Genomic DNA, 19,188 nt, shown 5'->3' with positions numbered 1-19,188 from the left:
AACGCGATTCCGGTCCTCAGCGGAGTAATCAACAGATTATCAGTCTGTGTCTGACAACAACACGCAGGAGGACATTTTCAATTGGGAAGAAGAGGAGGGAGCCTCGGATGATGAGGTCGGGCAACACCAGGATCCATTGGGCAGCGCTGATCATGCAGTATGGAGCTCGAAAAATAAAAAAGTCGCTGGAACTAAGTGGCTTCCCGATACGTCCCTGCACGAGTTTCCATGCCTGGCCCAACGTTTAATGCAGTAGTCAGAATCAGCAACCCGGAGACGTCCGTGTGTTTTTTTGATGAGGAGCTCATCGCGAAAATAGACATAGAATTAGAAACTCACTTGTTTGCATGGATAGCTGTGATGCCACTGAAAATGTTGAGTGGTTGAAATTTAAAAAGTAATTTAGAAATGACTTAGTTATAGCACCTCAAAACATTTACAATTATTGTAGAACAATGTATGTTTAGGGGTATTATACACAAAAGCAACCATTACCAAAGAATGGGCATGGATAAAAAAAAAATGATATTTGTTATTATTCTTTGACTTTTTCAAGGCTCTAATTGTGTGATAGAATTTTTTTAATACAATTTTGTTTCATACATACAGTGTATATATCCAGCATAGTTTTGGTCATAGGACAGTACCGCTTTTACTCTCATTAAAGGGCAAAAAGGTACAAAGAAAATGATAAACACTTTATGTGTATAAACAGCTCTGATGCCACTGAACATTTTGAGTGCGTGAAAGTAAAGAACAAAATTTCAAAAATAAATTAGTTATCACACTTCAAATACTACTACAAATTTGTAAAAAAGTGATTGATGTGTTATATATATTTTATGATAACACAAGGATTTACAAAGTTACAACATTACAATATAAATATAATCCGGATTTGAAATAATCCTCATTAACATGACACTTTAAACGCACCTGACTGAGTCTAATTCAAACGAACCTTTACAAAATGTTCAAAGCAGTCAATGTGTCTGACAAAAACGATTGAATTACATCACTGTACTTGTAGGTAAAATTACAAATCATATTTAAGTAATTTTTAAAACAAAAGTAAACATAAATCAGCTGAAAATCAAAGGGCAGCCACATGCACCTAATACTTTTAACCTATATTTTGTTCGCCTAAACAACATTGAGTAATGCGTACGTTTAAAAACAGGCATTGTGGAAATCAAACCATTGTCGGTACACTATTTTTGTAAAGCAATGCACAAATCCAATTAGATTCTTAATCCGACCGCAAGTATTCAGATCAAAATGGTCGGGTTAGTGTATTCATTTTCCCATTACACCAGCATGTACACCCATTCTAATAATCCCTTTACTGGCATGCATTACTGCACATGCAGTTTTCCTCAAACGGGATATTTTTTTCTTCACTTTTCCAATGTATTTGCTAACCCAAAAATGCCACAGTTGTATCCATCCTTAAATAGTGTAAGTCCATGCTTCCAGCAAGCCATGCATAAACACACCTTGTAAACACATGCAACGCAGCTATAGAGCACACTTTTGGCGATGAGGAAATGAGCATGTACTTTGTTGAATGTTGTGAGTGATGAAAATCTTTAAATTAATCTTTAAGTTAATGTCAAAAGTCAATTGCAGAACCGCCTAATTGGACAATGATGGATTAGCTCCGGCTTTTTCCTGTCCGCCTTTTTTTCCCCTTGTTTGTCACCTTTTATCAAAAATTTGATGACCAATAGAAAAAAAAGGTAATCAATCGATCAATGATGTGGCTCTTACTTCATCGTTTTAACATTGTAAAAACCAGAGTGGTGTTCATTGGGGGGGTAACGAGGACAGCAGAGAAAATAATCGGGACTACACTTCCCTCCATTCAGGACATTGGCCAGAAGCACTGCCTATCCCATGCTAAAAACATTACCGGGGACCCCTCTCACCCCCATCATGGACTGTTCACTCTGCTAGCCTCTGGGAAGAGGTACTGCAGTGTGCGGTGCAGGACCACCAGGCTCCGCAATAGTCTAGTCCCCCTGGCCATTAGACTGTTAAATGGTCAATCTAACATATAGTTAACTTAAATCTAAACGGCTGCTAATCTGACTTTTTGCACTACTGGCAGTTTATTTTTATAGCTTGCCACTCCTTGCACATTGCTCTCTGCACTATTGTAATTACAGCGTTATTGTTACAGTGTTAATGTTACTGTGTACCTGACTTGTTAACCTGACTGCCCATTTTGCACATCTGGTTAGCTACTCTTCTTGCACTATCGGCACTATGGTAAAATACTATACGTAGCCAAAATACAATACAACATTATTTATATCTGTACATTCAAGGAAACTGTGGGGGTCAGATGCATCGACATTTCGTTCTGTATACACGTGTACTAGAATGACAATAAAGTAGATCTGAATCTGAATCTGAATCTGAATCTGATTTGTTATGATTCATGATTCATTCGGATTGCTCCAAAAATCCAAATTCTGATCCAAAATTGACTTTTCGCTGTATGTAAACTTAGTCAATGAGTGGAAGGCTTCTCTCTGGATCAATGGAACATTAACCCACCCAAATCCTTTCTGTTCAGGATCAGGGATCAAACATCTTCAAACGTCTGCAAAATCAAACGAGTCTTTGTCTGAACATGCTGACGAGCTGAAACTGTAGAAATGTCCTGCTGTGATGGTAATGAGAAATAAAATAAATTGAGGCTAATCACTAATAAGCATATTCATAGTACAGATAACTAAGGCAGTGGCAGTTTGCTATCTCACTCTACTGTAGATGTTGAGTGAAGGAAAATGTACATGCGCCATCATGTACTGTAACATATTGACTTCTCCAATGTCATTTCAATCAACGGACTTAACACTGTAGTTCAGGAGTCGAACGCTTGCATGGACATCTGCCAACTTTCTTTGCTGGACGCTTGCCAGAGTTTATGCAAGGCAAAGTGGCCTTTGGAATGCAAAAAAAAAGACAGCCGTGCAGGCAGATTGAGGTTGACCGCAAGGATGAACTAGTGGCATTTAAAAATCAAATCCCCAGAGAGTTTCATTTGAATAACCTCAATGCATCGACATTATTTGCTGGTATCGCATCCATTTGCTATGCAGCTTGTTTCCATTTCAATCATGGCTAAGATGCAGACTGTGCCGACAGACTCTGAGGTTCACCAATAACTCATCAATAGCTAATTACAGTGCACTTGCAAACAAAGGCATTTAGATAACGAACAATTTAGTGTTAAACAGAAACAAAAAATTACATTCAATGGTGTTTGAAAGGTGGCGTAATCATCATTTTGTCATTTACATGAAAAATGTGTTTTTCAAAATTGCATTACAGTATATATTTCTACAATACGTTATAGAAAAAAACATACATATTTTACAGACATTAGTTACCAGGCACTCTTGAAATACAATAGGGTTGTAGGTACGATCCACAAAGAAAAAAATAACTGGTTAATTGGTGAAAAAGGGTAAACCACAATACTTACAATCTTATTTACAATTAAATTGTTGTTATGAGTGGAAATAAGTGGTAAACCAGATTTTGTCTCTGTTCACGCGATTTAAATCAATCAATCTCGATGTGACAAGGACAGCCACGATTGATGATTAGCGACTACAAACAAGCAGAGGCAAATGGTTGCAGGTGGCATGCGCTTTCCCTTTTAGTTTTCCTTCTGTGTTAAATAGTGCAAAATGCAAAGGTCACATTGAGCATCGTGTCTCTAGCAGCAGTCTCTCAAACAGTGATGTAAAGGTGTCAAAATACGCCGACACAACTAGGCTAAGCCATTAAAACTCCACGGGTGTAGTTCATTAGCTTGTTAACAGTGGCTAAAATTATTCAACATATCAATACAAACACCAACCTAAAGAAAAAAAAAAACCAACACAATATAATTTTACTACAAAACTGATTTACCAATTGACAAATAGCAAAAAACAATGTACTAAAACCTAATGACCACCTTTCCCAGTTCCCACACATCTCCTCTTGGACCAGTCTAAACTATTTGAGTGGCATCTCGTTGCTTAGCGACTCTTTTCGCCAAACACGGCCAGCCTGGAAATGACAGAAGAAAGTGTGTCCAGTGCACTGGAAACACACAACGAACAGTGTTTTTGTTGGACTTGACCAGCTCACTTACAGTTAAATGGAATTTTTGACAAACATTACCCATCAAAAGTTTGGGGTCTTTTATAAAAGTCCTCACTTTTGAAGGAAAAGCACTGTTTTTCCAATAAAGATAAACTAATTATAAATATCGCATACATTGTTAAAGTGGTGAATGATTATTTTAGCTGCAAATGTTTGCATTTTAATGCAAAATCTATAAAAGTGTATAGAGGCCCATTTTCAGCAAGCAGCACTCCAGTGTTGTAATCGTACATTGTGTTTGCCAATTACATTAGGAGGCTAATGGATGATTAAAAAACAACTGTTAGCAAATGATGTTATCACAGTTTAGCTGGTTAAAGATGCTATAAAACTGACCTTGCTTTGAGCTAGTCGAGTATCTGGAACAGGGGTGGCCAACCCGGTCATTGACAGCCGCATGTCCTGCAAGTTTTGGAGTTTTTCCGCACCAATACAGGTCATTCTCATCACTGGGATCGTAACCAAGCTCCTACACATCTTATTAAGGAGCCGATCATTTTGAAATTTGCGTCACCTGATTTTGAGAACTGGAAGCTCCAAAACACGCAGAAAATGAGGTCCTCGACGGGTCGGCCACCCCTGTTCTGGTGTGATAAAACTTTCAGTATGGCCAGAAAAAAAGAGACGTTTTGTGTAAAACTCAACAGTCTATTCTTGTTTGCTGAAAGTCTATCCCATAAGAGAAGTTGCCCAAAATATAGGGATCTCCTACAGCAGTGTTTACTACTCCCTTCAGAGAATAGCAGAAACAGGCTGTAACCACAGTAGAAAGAAAAGTGGGCGGCCCTGCTGCACAACCAAGCTAGAGGGAAAGAACATTCGACTCTCTAGTTTGAGAAATAGACGCCTTAAAGGTACTCGATAAGCAGCTTGGTTAAAGAGTACCTGCAAAACACCAGTCTCAACATCTAGAGGCGACTCCAAGATAGCGGCATTCACGACAATGGCAAAGAAAAGGCCATTTCTGAGACAAGACAACAAGGAGAAGAGATTAATATGGGCAAAAGAACACAAACATTGAAGAACTAATGTTTATGGTATGCTGGGTGCACAGCAGCAGACAGGAAAACGCTCGAGAGGGTCATCAAAACAGCCCAGAAAATCGTTGGTTGCTCTCTGCCCAGTCTGGAGGACATTGCCTGCTCTCGCTACCTCAGCAGAACAGAAAACATCATCAAGGACTTTTCTCACCCCGGCCACCACCTCTTCGACCTGCTGCCTTCCGGCAAGCGCTACAGGTCACACAAAACAAAAACAAACAAGACTCAGAGACAGTTTCTTCCCCAGAGCCATTACCACCCTAAACACACACCGTACAAAAAACTGAAAAAGTCTTGCAAAAAACACTACCTCATACGAACATAAATGGTACTCATGTCTATGTTTCTTGCACAATGTTGACTGCACTATGTTTACTGCTCACCTTGCACAATGTTGACTAGCTTTTTTGCACTATGATGACTATTTTTGCACCAAATGCATATGTTGACCATCTTTTACACTATGATGACTATTTTTGCACCAAATGCATATTGCACAAACCCTACAATACCAAACTGTATGAAACATCCTATATGCCGACATTTCTTGGGAAAATTTTGTGTAAATTACAACTATAACCTTATCCTCCTTGTTTTATAACCTTATCTTCTCTGTTCCTTTATCTTCTTGGGTTTTTAACCGCACTGTGAATGTGTGAAACTGGAGTGTCATGCCCAATCTCGTTGTCACAATATGTTAAACCATTTTGTAACAATGAAATTAAAGGTGTATTCTATTCTATTCTATTCTAATTCAATAAATAAAAGTGTGAACTTTTCATGAAAAACACAAAATTCTGTGGGTGACCCAATCTTTTGAACTGTAGTGTATTTAGCAGTCATTGGCAGTGAATGATTTATGAAGATACTGTGTGTCTCATAGCAAAGCAATGCCATATATAATACCTCTGTAAGTGTACTTAATAAAAGCCAACCAGAAAAACTATGTCTTTCGGGTTGTGATAGTTTTTGTTCCATTAGAAAATAGTGTATTTAACACAAGAGAATACAAGTTCCGTCCAATAGGCTTAAAGATAGAGATCCATGGCCTGCTTTGTTATTTAGTTTTTCCGCTTTAAATATGGAAGACCTTCAATGCTAAATGTGATTTTTAAATAGAAATGACAATCCATTTTCATAAACATCTTTTTTATGTATACATCTTAAGAACGCGATCAAATAGGGATTTCAAAAGCCATCCTATGTTTATTCATGGCGTCATTGAGTCTAAGTGTGGGCGCTTTGAGGGAATTATAAGAATAGGATTGAGGTGTAAGGATATTAGATAATATTTTATGCTTACTTCTTATCACCTCCACTATGTCCACATGTCCCCATCATCCATTCAGAGAGTGCCAAAGCCTCGAAAAAAAAAAAATTACAACTCTTATACAAACAAAAAGTGATTGACTAAAGTACCGTTTTCATTTGTGTAGAACACGCACTCGTAGGTAACACACACCCCTAATTTTTATTAAATATCTGTATGAAATTTAGTTTTACAATTTCATGGTTTAAACTAAGCATTGTTAGTGACAAACTCTGTTCGATATGTGCGGCCATAATTCAAATCATTTATTAAAAAGTAAACTATGAACAGAATACCAACATAAAAAAGTATTTATTTATTAAATGTCCTTTAAAGTCCAATTCATTACCACATACGTCAAAGAGTTGTTTCCCTTGTCGTGCTTTTCTGCGTTTATTTATCTTTTAGGACAGCTTTCTGTTTTGTACATTCTATAACATTCGCCTCTGGTTTCAACTAAAATAGTGCAAAATGAGATCAAATCAAATGCCTTTTCACATGACATCTATATCAGTGGTCCACAACCTTTTTTTTGAACCACGGACGGGTTTGATGCCTGACAATCTCTCCTGGCCCAACCTAATAAGAACATTAGTAGTAATAATAACGATAACAATAGTAATAACTATAACAATAATACTACTAATAATAAAAAAAATCAACAGTGTATTTACTAGATGACTGGGGGTCTAGATGTCAAATCTAATTCTCTTTCCTCAGTCATCTTCATCCCTAGTAGTCTAGTAGTTAAGATTCTGTGCTCTCACTGACGTGATCCGGGTTTGAATATTGTAGCATCAATTACTAAGCAAATGTGGTCAGTTGTATTTTTCAACTGATCAATCAGTGCTCAAATATGGTAATATTCTACGGTAAAACTTTGTATATGACATGCACCTCAGGAAGTCGGTGTTGAGGGTGAATTCATGGATACAGAAATAAATCCGGGCTTGATACCAAATGGCCCACAAGGCCGGTACCAGTCTGCAGCTCGGCTGTTGTTGACCACTGACAAATGTCACTGATCGTCCAGTGGTGGGATTATGCGCTCTCAACACCGCGACCCGGGTTCCATTACTGTTGCATCCAATCATGATCAGTGTTTTTTTTGCGACTGATCCATTGACTATACACTATTGTAAAACCTCGTGTTTTTAGGCAAAAAAAAAACCTGCGTTATACCCAAATAAATACGGTATTGCTAGCATAAGAAGACCAAACAGAGGCCTGGCCTTGTTTTAGCATATTTGAAAGCTTTTTCCAAGTCCTTTTCTCATCAGTGGGATATATCCGCCAAAGTCCCGACACAAGTACATGTCAGCCGTGCTGAAATACACACTCATGCCGAGACAATGCGAGCCTTCCTCCTCCTCTTCCTCCACCTCCTCATGCCGCCTCTCTCCTGAGAGGCTCAGACAGGAGAGAGTGGGCAGGAAGGAAGGAACAAAACACATAATAACAAGGGAGTGAATTAAACAATATGCATGCAAATGCTTTTGGCACTCACTGGCCACCCACACAAACTATGTTATTCTGGTTTCTTAAAAAAAAAAAAAGTAATTAAAAAAAAGAATTACCTTTTAAAAAAGTACAGTGGTAACTCTTCTTGCAAGCTCAATTTGTTCTAGGATTGTGCTCGTAGTTTCGATTACTTGTGTAACGAGCACATTTTCCAGATAGAAATAATTAAAAACTAATTGGTCCGCTCAAGTCCTCCCAAAAAAACACAAGGTAACCCTAAATAGCGATAAAAACACATCTTCCTAATCACGGAAAACACATTCAGATAGAAATAAAGCATTTGAAAAAACAGTGATAAGCTAAATAAAATGCGAGTTTGTATTGAGCTCCTTAGCAAACGTGTGTGCGTGCTGTGGAGGAGTCATGAAGATTGCATACCTGTCAATGTATGTTTTCCCCGTATGTGTATTTTAAACATTTCACATTGTGTACGTCATATAACAAGTTTTATTCAACAATTAATTCAAATAACAAAAAATTGATCCTCTGCTGCCCATTTTGGCACAAGTTTGAATAGTATCTGTACTGGTAGCAGATGACAATGTCATCATGTATTGCTAATATTGTCACGTTTTTTTACATAGTCCGTCTTGCTGCGAGTACGTGCAGAGTAGTGTTTTTAAGGTTTATTATCATTTAATAAGAATGATTTGCAATCATTAATAAGGGGACTCAAGCGTAGAGGTTGACAAAGATAAATAAACTGTTGATGATACGTGAGCACTTACTGTACACTAAAAACTAAAGCTACTCTAACTTTATATGAGTGTACACAGAAAAATGTGACAGGACAATATATTCTCATTTATTATCTTATTTTTTTTGCCCGTAGTAGTTTGCATGGGCAAACTGTATGTGCTGATGCCGGCAGTGAGCAGTCAAGAGAGGTGAGCCGTCTCTACTGGTAGCCTCTGGAACTGCTCGTGAACTGGATTTTCCTTTGTATACGACCAGCATATTTGTTTAAAAAAAACAAAGTTGTATAGCAACATTCTCATGTTTACAGGTGCACGTATAAAGAAGTACCACAGTAGTCAAAGTTTACGAGGATCTTCACAAGCAACCTTCCTCACAGTTCCCCGGTGCATCCCCCAGTAGAAAACACATAACCACGAGTACATCATGAGCTGTCCGCACGTTTTCTTTACAACCATCACTATGCTTCTCCTCTGCAGTGAGTGTGCGTGCTGCATTCAGGTGCTGCGTCCTTTCATTTCCATCCCGTCCACGAAAAACCCGCCTCAATGTTAATGCAGGCCATTAGCAGCACTTTGGAGGGAAACGGCTCGTCGTTAACGAGACGCGTGTGTGAGGTTATTAAGTGGTTTGAGCAAACTCCAACTGTCATAAATACCAGGAAGAGTAAATATCCAAAACCCATCACCAACGGTCATACTGAGTTAATAACGTTCAGTAATGCTCATTTAGGAGTCCACTACTGGCTTCTGCTAGACCGAAAATGCTAAGAAAAAACAAACATTAAGCCTTTATGGAGGCCATTATGCTACAGTGATTTTAAATGACAACGGATAACTGCCGGTGTGTCGAAGCCTGCAAATGAAAATTTTTGCAAATGGCTCTCAGAGGGGTATTGAAAATTATTAAAGTTATTGCTTCCATCTAGGCCAAATTTCAGGAAACTGAGATATTGCTTTTTCTTTAGCTCAGATTGGTTAAATTAATTTGCTTCTAGAATCCTAACGATGACTTACCGAGTTTAAAACGAAATTAAAACATCCTAAGGATCAGGGAATGGGAACGTTTAGCATGCGAGTCATGTATGGCTCTTTTCAGAAAAAAAAAATAGTTCCCGGTTCTTCATATTATTACCATCAGAGTGAGGCACAAGAACTATGGTTTGGTCCGCAATATATAGGGCAAAGTTTCAACTAGAGTTAATAGTCACGGTGTTACACCAACAGACCCCATTTTGGGTGTGCGTTGCTATAAAATCCTGTATATGGAAGTGTCACAGTCCTGCACTCGGGTTTAGTTTCCTCTCTCTCTCTCCCTAATGCTTGTCCTTACCTTATTTGGTCACTCACTTCCTGGCTCCACCCCACACTTGGTGTCACTTATCCTGATTACCCTCCAATCACATCGCTACCTTTTCACTCTTTAAACTCTCTGTTCTCTCAGCTTGGTGCTAGTCAGTTACATATCTTGTCACACCCAAAGCATTCTTGTCTCAGTCTTGTTATCACAGTGAACCAGAGCTTTGGCTACCCACCTGTGCTTGTGCACCCTCCGGGTGGCGCCCTGACAGGAAGATCATTAAACAATGTATGTTCACTGTTGAGAAACTTTGTGATAACCCACAGAACAAACTGTAAACACCCAAAAACACCAGCCAAGCACCCAGAGCCATTTGTTTGGTGGGCAGTAGGGGTGGGCGGATCTCTGGACACATAGTGCACTTCCCTAACACATCATACCCTTCTTGTTTGCAGTATTTTGGGTTATATATACAGAAGAACTCTGCTCGAACCTTGTTTTGAAACCATTTTACAATAAAAAATATGTTATGAATTAGCCGCAATGATCTTAAGTAACTGCAGGAGGGATGCAAATTTTAATTGCTATATTTGTTAATAAGGGACATAGGCTTCTGCATTATTATTCCGTTGATTTTTATCGAATTATCAATGTCACACAGTAAAATAAAACGAGCTATTGAATAAGCTTTTGTTTCAAGAGCAGGTTTGGTGGTTTTGCTGAATTTTGTCTTCAAATATTTGGTGTGTGTCTCGCTCTCTCTCCAAAAAAAAAACATCTACCGTATATTCCGCACTATAGGGCGCACCGGGTTATTGGGCGCACCCCCAAAAAATAGTTTTTGGTCCTATATCTTCCATAGATAAGGCGCACCGGATTATAAGGCGCTACAATGGGAACGTCGACAAAACAGTCAGATGATTCAGTCAAACTGATTACCCCCTTAACATTCCCAAAGCTTGCAAAGAAGCAAATATGTGTCGTAGACACGTGCGGATGCGGTGTCCGTACGATGTCACTTAAATACGTCATTTCAAATATCATTCGGAAGGTTAAAGTCTTGGAATTCAAGAAATGCCAAGCATTCCTTAGTTTCTATTTTCTTTTTCGCTCGCAACTTTACTGTGCATATGACAATAAACACTTGGAATTGAGTTTAATTCACTCAACTCATCACAGCAACATCAAGATCGTTCTAAAACAAGATACCGGGAAAATATAAAGCCGCATAACTCACCTAAGATCTCACGTTCAATAATGATACGCAATCATGGCCTTCTTACAACCGTGAGTGTAGTAAATCCAGGAGAGTAAAATGTTTACAAATACAGACTAATAAAACATGTTTCTCTATGGCGTAGTTTAGCAAGCTTTCTATTCAGTCATCTTTTTCGGCCAATTGCAGGGTTTGTTTTGGCCCTCTAGCCAATCCGAGGCTCCGAATAACTTTAGCCAATAGCGATCGATGACACATTGGTTAGCCAATGAAACGCCGGTATATAAATCCCAGCATACACCGCGGACTACTCCACGTTCGGGGGGAAATCGAGTCGGCGGCTGTTGCGTAAGTTGTGAGACCTTGCGAATTTAATATTGAGCCATATATAAGCCGCACTGTATTATAAGGCGCATGGTCAGCTTTTGAAAAAAAATTAAGACTTTTAGGTGCGCCTTATAGTGCGGAAAATACGGTAAATATTACATAGCTCTTGGAGTCAAAAGTGTTGCCGACTCCAGCTATAGGGCTTTGAACAAAGTTAGTAGTATTTATTGTGACTTTCTCAAAGTTAAATAGTGTTTTAGAATTTGTGTCGTTATATGTGAATAAACTCTACAGTCTTATATTAATGATGTGTTTGTGTCTTTCAATTCATTTTTTGTTGGCCTGTAGGGGGATGGGCGCCACCAGGCTGTACTTGCCCAAGAGACAGCACAGGAAAGGGTGCCCCTACCCCCCGAAGTGGTTAAGGGATGACCAAACCAATTCTGGAGACATAATGTTTTGTGCGTAAAAAGAGTCTATGCTTTTTCATGTCAAAAGGTCGGCATGTATGTCAAAGTATAGAAATTGGCATGAAAATAGACGAGTTTTTGTTGTTTACAGGCTTATTTTTGGCACTGTATAAAGTTTAAAAATTTACAAGGACAAGAGTTTGTGACCACATCGCAGTTCCAAGATAAGTCAACATTAGCCAAGCGATTCATTTTTTGCTATGCATAATTTCGTCAGATTCTGGAATGCAGTGAGCTGCAGCTGTCGACAAAATGGCTTCACTTAGCCAGGAAGATTTTTTTTTACCCTTGAACATTTTGGATCATACCCGCCGACAGAGACTCTCGGCGCCCACACAGACGAGACGATCACAGCATCCTTTTATCACGGAGGAGAATCAAACACCTGCTGCTGGCCACATCCACCCCGCCCAAAACTTCACAGCCAGGAAAATAAGGGGAAAAAAATAAAAGCCACTAAGAATTTGCCAAGCACACCAAATCCATTCATCACACAAATGTCTGAAGTGTCTTACGCTCAAAACGGGAAGATAGCGCAGCGGCTCAGAGAAGTAGAAGTGTTCACAGTACAGCTATTGAAAGCGACAAAGCTCACGGTGAAATCCGCTTCTAACTGCTAAGGCATTGAAAATGTGGTCAAATGATCCGTTTCACTCAGAACAGGCTTAGCTGGATGATTGGCTGCTGTACTTAGAGTATTACAAATGAAAGTGGAGACCTTTGGATCCGCACCAGGAATTCACGTTGCAGTTTTCAGTTGATGAATTTGTCCCTTTTGTCATATCAAATACCATCCAACATATTCGCTGACGTCTTAGCTTATTTCAATGAGGAACATCCATCCATAGTTAAGACCATAACCTTGTACACCAGAAAAAAGTGCCAATAAACGGAAAACAAATCAGTTGTGGATCAATACCAATACCATGCTACGTTTTTGGATCTCTCAAGCTGTAAATCATTGGTAACAGTCAGTAAAACTATGCAATTTTCGAAGAGTAATGAGTGCATCAAGAAAATGTTGCAATTTTGGGTGGACCCAAAACAGGGAAGCAAGGGCAGGGACTGGGGTGCTCGAAAAAAAAGTTGTATGATAAAAAATACACAGGAACAAAGTAAAATACAAGCAAATGGTCGAGACAACAAATTGTCCAGAATAGAAATAACAGTTGAAGCACGGCGGCGCAGTGGTTAGCGCTTGTGCGGCACAGTTCATGTCATGGGAACCTGTCGTGAGTTCAAATCCAGCTCCAGACTTCCTGTGCAGAGTTTGTATGTTCTCCCCGTGCTTGCGTGGGTTTCCTCCGGGCACTCCGGTTTCCTCCCACATTCCAAAAAAAACCATGCATTTCAGGTGAATTGGCCGGTCCAAATTGTCCCTACGTGTGAATGAGCGAATGAGTTGTCTGTCCCTGTGTGCCCTGCGATTGGTTGGCAACCAGTTCAGGGTGTCCCCTGCCCACTGCCTGGAGATGGCTGGGATGGGCTCCAGCCCCCCTGCGACCCTAATGAGGATAAGCGGTACGGCTAATGAGATGAGATGAGAAATAACAGTTTGGTGTCTTGCTGTCTCTTAGGGAGTCGAGATAGATTTCATCTGGAGGGACGAAAACATTACCAACTTGGGTGCGGAGGTGCTTAACTTGTTTGGGTGTTTGGGCATTTGTGTTGGCCACGGTGAATTTTTTTGTGTTTTTTTGCTACTTTTTCCCTTTCTTTGTTTTTGTATACGTGATTGTCTTGCTGTCGGTGAACCCTCTTGAGGGATATGACCAAAGTAGATAGATAGATGGATAGAAATAACAGTTTGGACAATCATTTCCGTGTCATTTCCATCCTGTCTTTAGTTACCATGTCAGGATTGTTTTTTGTTTATGGTTTGGACACTTAACTGGTTGTTTTAAGACTTACTTTTTCTGAGGGGTTTTTTTGTACCTCATTTTTGGTATTAAATACCCTCCTTTGTTGAGTACACCTTCCTCCGTATCCTTCCCTGCATTTGGGTCCACCTCCGCTAACAAAATAATTCACTAATGGAGTTTGAATGCCCTAGTACACCAAAGTGTACTAGTGTACTAATGCATGTACACTAGTACATCAAACTCCTCAAAATTGTGTTTTTTTTTTTCAATTTCCATAATAGAAATGTTTATAGAAGAACTCATAGGCAAAGCTCACTGGTGTGTTGGTTAATTAAAAAAAGATTTTATCGTAATGTTAACAGCATGCCACCATTTCTATTGTGACATGTGGTTTTATACTGGAAAACATATAGAATGCAAAAGGAATTTTGACTATGGGCGGCGAAATGGAATCAGTTCTGCTAGATGGAATGGCGTTAACTTGGAAAATCCCATTAAACTGTGGCAAATCAGATATGTGACAGCAGTGGTAGAAATAAATTGATCTTTATTGTGTTGTTGACAAAAGTAATTCTCATGGTATTCAATACAAGCCTCCTAAAAATAGATTTTTCAAAAGTCACAGCGGTAAAAGTGGTCCCAAGTGATTTTATGATACTTTTGTTATTGCCCCAATCTTACTTGTTTATTGCTTTTTAACACTGTATGAAAATATTTTAAATTTGCTATCTCATATACTTATATTCTGTGATCTCGTATTTACTCAGTTAACCATTGTTGAATTTTGACTAGCAAAAAATGTTGTAGATCACAAATGATGTTTATTACCTTAAAAAAACAGGTCATGGACAAGATATTTTTCCTTACAGCTCTCAATTGAGATGTAGCCCTGAACATAGTGACCAATTATAGCAGTATGTAGTATTGAGGCAAGATTTGGATGGCATCTTGGGAAAGTCCCAAGAACATACAGCACGATTGTGAATTTTTGCAAGACACTCGCCGGACTCCCCCCAAATGGAAAAAAAAGGAAAACAATACAAAAGGTACATTTGTGAAGCGTGAACTCTACCAACAGAGGCTTTGCTAGGTCAAGCTAGAACTCTAAGAGATTGAAGACACACCCATACAAATATATATCAATACAACTGCCAGAAAAATATGCATAGATAATACTAAATGAGGCTCCTTAACTTACTTTATAAAAAAAAAACTACACAGGGAATCAGTAGTGGTCTGTCAGGGCCTGCAAGGCCTACTTTGTTGGCCTAAAAAATATCTGATGTAAATTTGACTTTATTTTGTCTATAAATATTTATTAAATAATTCAAAATCGTCTGTCAGCTGTCTTTTTTTGCTTCCCCCATGGTTGCACTAGTTTAGAATTTGAGCCCTTATATTTAATCAGTTCTAAGGCATACAATAAGAAACAACAAAGCTGTTGGTTTAGCCAATCAGGTTCCGAGTTGGTGAATTACTCGCAGGCGTCGTGAAAGGTCACCAGCTTAGCAAACAATGACTGGCTAGAGGGCTTTAACGGTAGTATCACAATGAGATTGTTTAAAAATGTATGCCAAAAATACGACAGGACATGTTCGACTTTCAGCATTAGCCTGGATGGCGATAAAAAATAAATTCTTGATTAAAACGTACTGAATATGTACAGCAGAGTACTTGAAATCTTCTTGAGGAAAGAAAGGATGGATTTTGTGCACTAATCGATGTGATTTTTGGTGGGTAAAATGTTGTTATATTCCTAAACAGTCTTGTGTGGTTTTCGATGCTTTCTTTATGTTTCGCAGTTGTAGGATTATCACAATAAAATAGTTATTAAGGGTTGGATTTATCTGTTTACTGAAGGTCTAGGTGTGAGATGAACGGCCCGCCACTGCAGGAAACACTGTTCTCTGTCAATTTTGCTGCACGTAAAACTTTTCCCTGCCACCCCAAAAGAAAAAGTATCCACCAACTCTACCAATTGAATTTCTCAAGAGAAGATTCACGCAGAATTCAAGCTTTCTACAATGCCCAGAAGGGGAAGAGAGTAGATATCCTTTGCCAACAGCACATCTGCATGCAGCCTCAATCTCCACCCCTTCAGTGTCCAGACAATAGCGCGGCCTCCCTTCTCCTCCTCCTCTTGAACCTTTCTTCAATTGGAGCCCTCAAATGCAACATAAAAAGAATGCAAAGTTCCCCAAAGAAACAGGATTAGTCTCTTCGTAATTTTGTGTGCAGGTGCTCTTTTGCATAACTAATAATTGAAGATCGTGAGGTTACCACAAACTTTTACTTTCCCTGTGCGCTTTTATTCCACTTAAGAGAACGTTCTGTGTTCCACTCGCGAGGAAGTGAATGCAACGCGGAGTAGTAGTAGTAGGGTATATCTTACTATTTCAACACGTTGGAGGGAAAACTCCAATGAAAATCCACCTAGCTCGTACAAACGAGGATGTTTGTTGCCTCAGATCTTAGTAAATCCTCTAGATTCCTACCTCCTGGTGGATGCTGAGTGACAGTGAAGGCGTCGTATCCGGAAGAAGCATCGCAGGCTACACGCGTTTCAAACAGCCCCGGATTTGGATCCGAATCCTCCTTTTGGCCAATGTCAACACAAACTTGATCCCGATTCCCAACGGCGTTGGTGGCGCTTAACCGCCGCCGGGAATGTGCCCCGTTGTTGACTTGAATGCGGCGTCAAATATATCCAGCTTCTTCCTCTTCTTCTTCAGTCCCTCCTGCCAGGACTGAGAGGTGCGTATCACTTTTTCCCCTCCTCCTTCTTCCTTCCCCTCCTTCTCTGTTGCTTTGCGAACAAGGCGGGGCCATTTGCTCAATAGTAAAAAACACACGCACGCGCACGAAGAATAAGACACTTGTAGTACTACTACAACACCTTTTACCACTACAACTACTAAATACTTTTATCAATAATCATCATTTTGATCATCAAATTAGCAACGACTGACCATGAACGTTTCACCTTTTTTTCTTAAAAGGGTAATTAACAGAAATACTATAGGCCTAAACTCATTGATACTGAAGGTCAGTGATCCCCAACCCCCCGGGTCGTGGGTCATTTGGTGCCGGGGCACACAAAAGACCTAAAGGTTCCATTCTTTTTTGCCTATAAGCAATCCACTCGCATGCACATATGTAGACATTTGGCCGTACTGGATGCGTCCAACAGACACAGTTTGATGTTATCACGGGTCTACACCAAGGGTCGGCACCCGATGGCTTTCAAGCCATATACAGTTGTTTTAATGAGTACAAATGGCTCAGGGAGATAAAATAGTTATCGTGCTAATTTTTGAATATTGCTTCATGCAGAGCTGATTGCAATACATGCAAAGCTGAATCACTACTGATGATTTTGAAGTTCGGTCCAGTATATATACACAATTTCAACAACAGTTTACAGTCAGGGTGTCAAACCAACATATCCCTGTTTAGGCTGTAAATCATTTTTATGGTAAGCTAATTAAAAGCTAGGTTCACTGTTGAGACATCTTATGATGAAAATCTCAGAAGTGACTTGTCACGGTTGCCATGGCGCCCAATTGGCGCAAGCTGTGGCTTGTTGACTATTTAAGCTTGGTGCTCTCACTCGCCCTCTGTCAGTCCGTCAACGAACCTTTGCACCAGCAAGACGTGGGTTTTGACTCCGTCCGGTATCCCGTTTGTGTATCCTGTCGGGTATCGATCTCATCTGTTTCGTCCTGTTTTGATTTCAGTCTCCGGTCTCCAGTGACTGGTATCGTCCCAGTCATTCTCTTCCTGTCTGATATCAGTCTCCGGTCTCCAGTGACTAGTATCGTGCCAGTCATTATTGTCCTGTCTGATATCTGCCTCCAGTCCCCTATATCTGTTATCAATCCTGTCAATCCCGTTCTGTCCGGTATCGACATCCTCTGTCGGTATCGGCTCGTGTAACTAGTATCGATCTCGTTGGTCTCTTGCTTTCTGTTGTTCCACGCCAGACTTCTGTCTTTCTTCTCTGGCCCAGCAATCGCCAAATCACTGAGGTTTTGCGTTAACGTGCATGACTGCCCCATTTCCTGTAAAATAACAGCTTGTGTGAGAAACGTCACGCATTTAGGTTCTTCTCCTGTTCCGGTTCTTGACATAACTCTAACCCAAAACAAACTTTTTACCCAAAAGCTCCAGCAAAGCAACTAACGTAATTTGATTGGGTGAGAGGTAAAAAAAATTGGCTCAGCTATACACAGGACAGGAAGTGGGCCCTCTTTCTCCTTTGCCCTGCGCTGTCTGCACTGAAGGTACCAGTAAATATGTTGGTATCCTCCTTTTCAGTATTTTGTGACTCTTTTACAAAATAACTCTGGTTGCACCTTGTTTTGAAACCATTATTTAGGACAAAAATAACAAAATGAGCCTCAACACTCAAGTATCTACGGGAGGGAGTTGAATTGAAGTGGTATATTGATCTTGACATGGGACACTGGCTCTGGCGTAATTTTTATTTCATGGATTTTATGAAACCATCAAATGTCACGCACTGAAATTAATTGAGCTGAATAATTAGCTATTGTCTGCAGAGCAGGTTTGGTGGCTTTGTTAATTTTTGGCTTCAAATATATGGTGTGGCTCTCTCAAAAGACAATCAAAAATGTTTTGCTTTAATGGCTCTTTGGGTCAAAAAGTTTCCCCACCTCTGGTCGACACTGTTATGTCATTGGCGGACCAACACCCAAATCTTATCCTTATTTGAGAGTCTGTTCTGAACATTTTTTAAACGTTGTGTGGTCAGGAACTCAAAGTTATTTTTAAATGAATAATCGGGAAATTTGTAGTATTTCTTGGTGACTGTGGTTTGGGTAAACAGGGGACTTAACATAACTTGTTTGGCCAGACATTTGATTTTCCTAACAAGTGTCAGCCTTTTATATGTTCTAAAAGCTACAAAGCAATAAAAGGAATGGGTTTAGTTTTTTGCCACACAGTTTTAAGGTTCTGTTTATAGTATACAAAATCATGCATGGACTTGCTCGCTCATATCTTTCAGATTTAATTTCCCTCTATGTTCCGGTCCAGAGCCTTCATTCTGAAAATGCTAGTCTACTAGTGATCCCAAGAGCCAAGAAGAGAACTGCAGGTTCAAGAGCGTTCTCCTTTTGGGTCCGGTGCTGTGGAATGTTCTGCCTCCCGAGATTCGATCTGCAACATCAGTGGAACTGTTTAAATCTAGTCTTAAAACACACTTCTATTCTATAGCTTAAGAATGACCCATATTTCATGTTGACAATGTCTGTGTATT

At 39.6% G+C, this 19,188-nt stretch overlaps 1 protein-coding gene across 3 annotated transcripts in view; it reads right to left on the bottom strand.

The window, feature by feature from the left end:
- The window catches only part of ctbp2a (C-terminal binding protein 2a), a 97,684-nt gene extending 81,009 nt beyond the window's left edge, over positions 1 to 16,675 (bottom strand). For 2 of the 3 annotated variants that reach the window (XM_088352065.1, XM_088352066.1), the window contains exon 1: positions 16,403 to 16,675. The gene's annotated coding sequence lies outside the window, so the exon portion shown is untranslated. The remainder of the gene's footprint in view (positions 1 to 16,402) is intronic. The other variant, XM_088352069.1, reaches the window with a different exon arrangement.
- Positions 16,676 to 19,188: the final 2,513 nt, after the last annotated feature.

The sequence above is a fragment of the Urocampus carinirostris genome, chromosome 13 (genome assembly GCF_059441175.1).
Source record: "Urocampus carinirostris isolate Australia breed hairy pipefish chromosome 13, RoL_Ucar_1.0, whole genome shotgun sequence".
In the NCBI taxonomy this organism is placed as follows: domain Eukaryota; kingdom Metazoa; phylum Chordata; class Actinopteri; order Syngnathiformes; family Syngnathidae; genus Urocampus; species Urocampus carinirostris.
The sequence above is the reverse complement of the archived record's forward strand: the minus strand, read 5'-3'. Positions and strand labels throughout refer to the sequence as shown.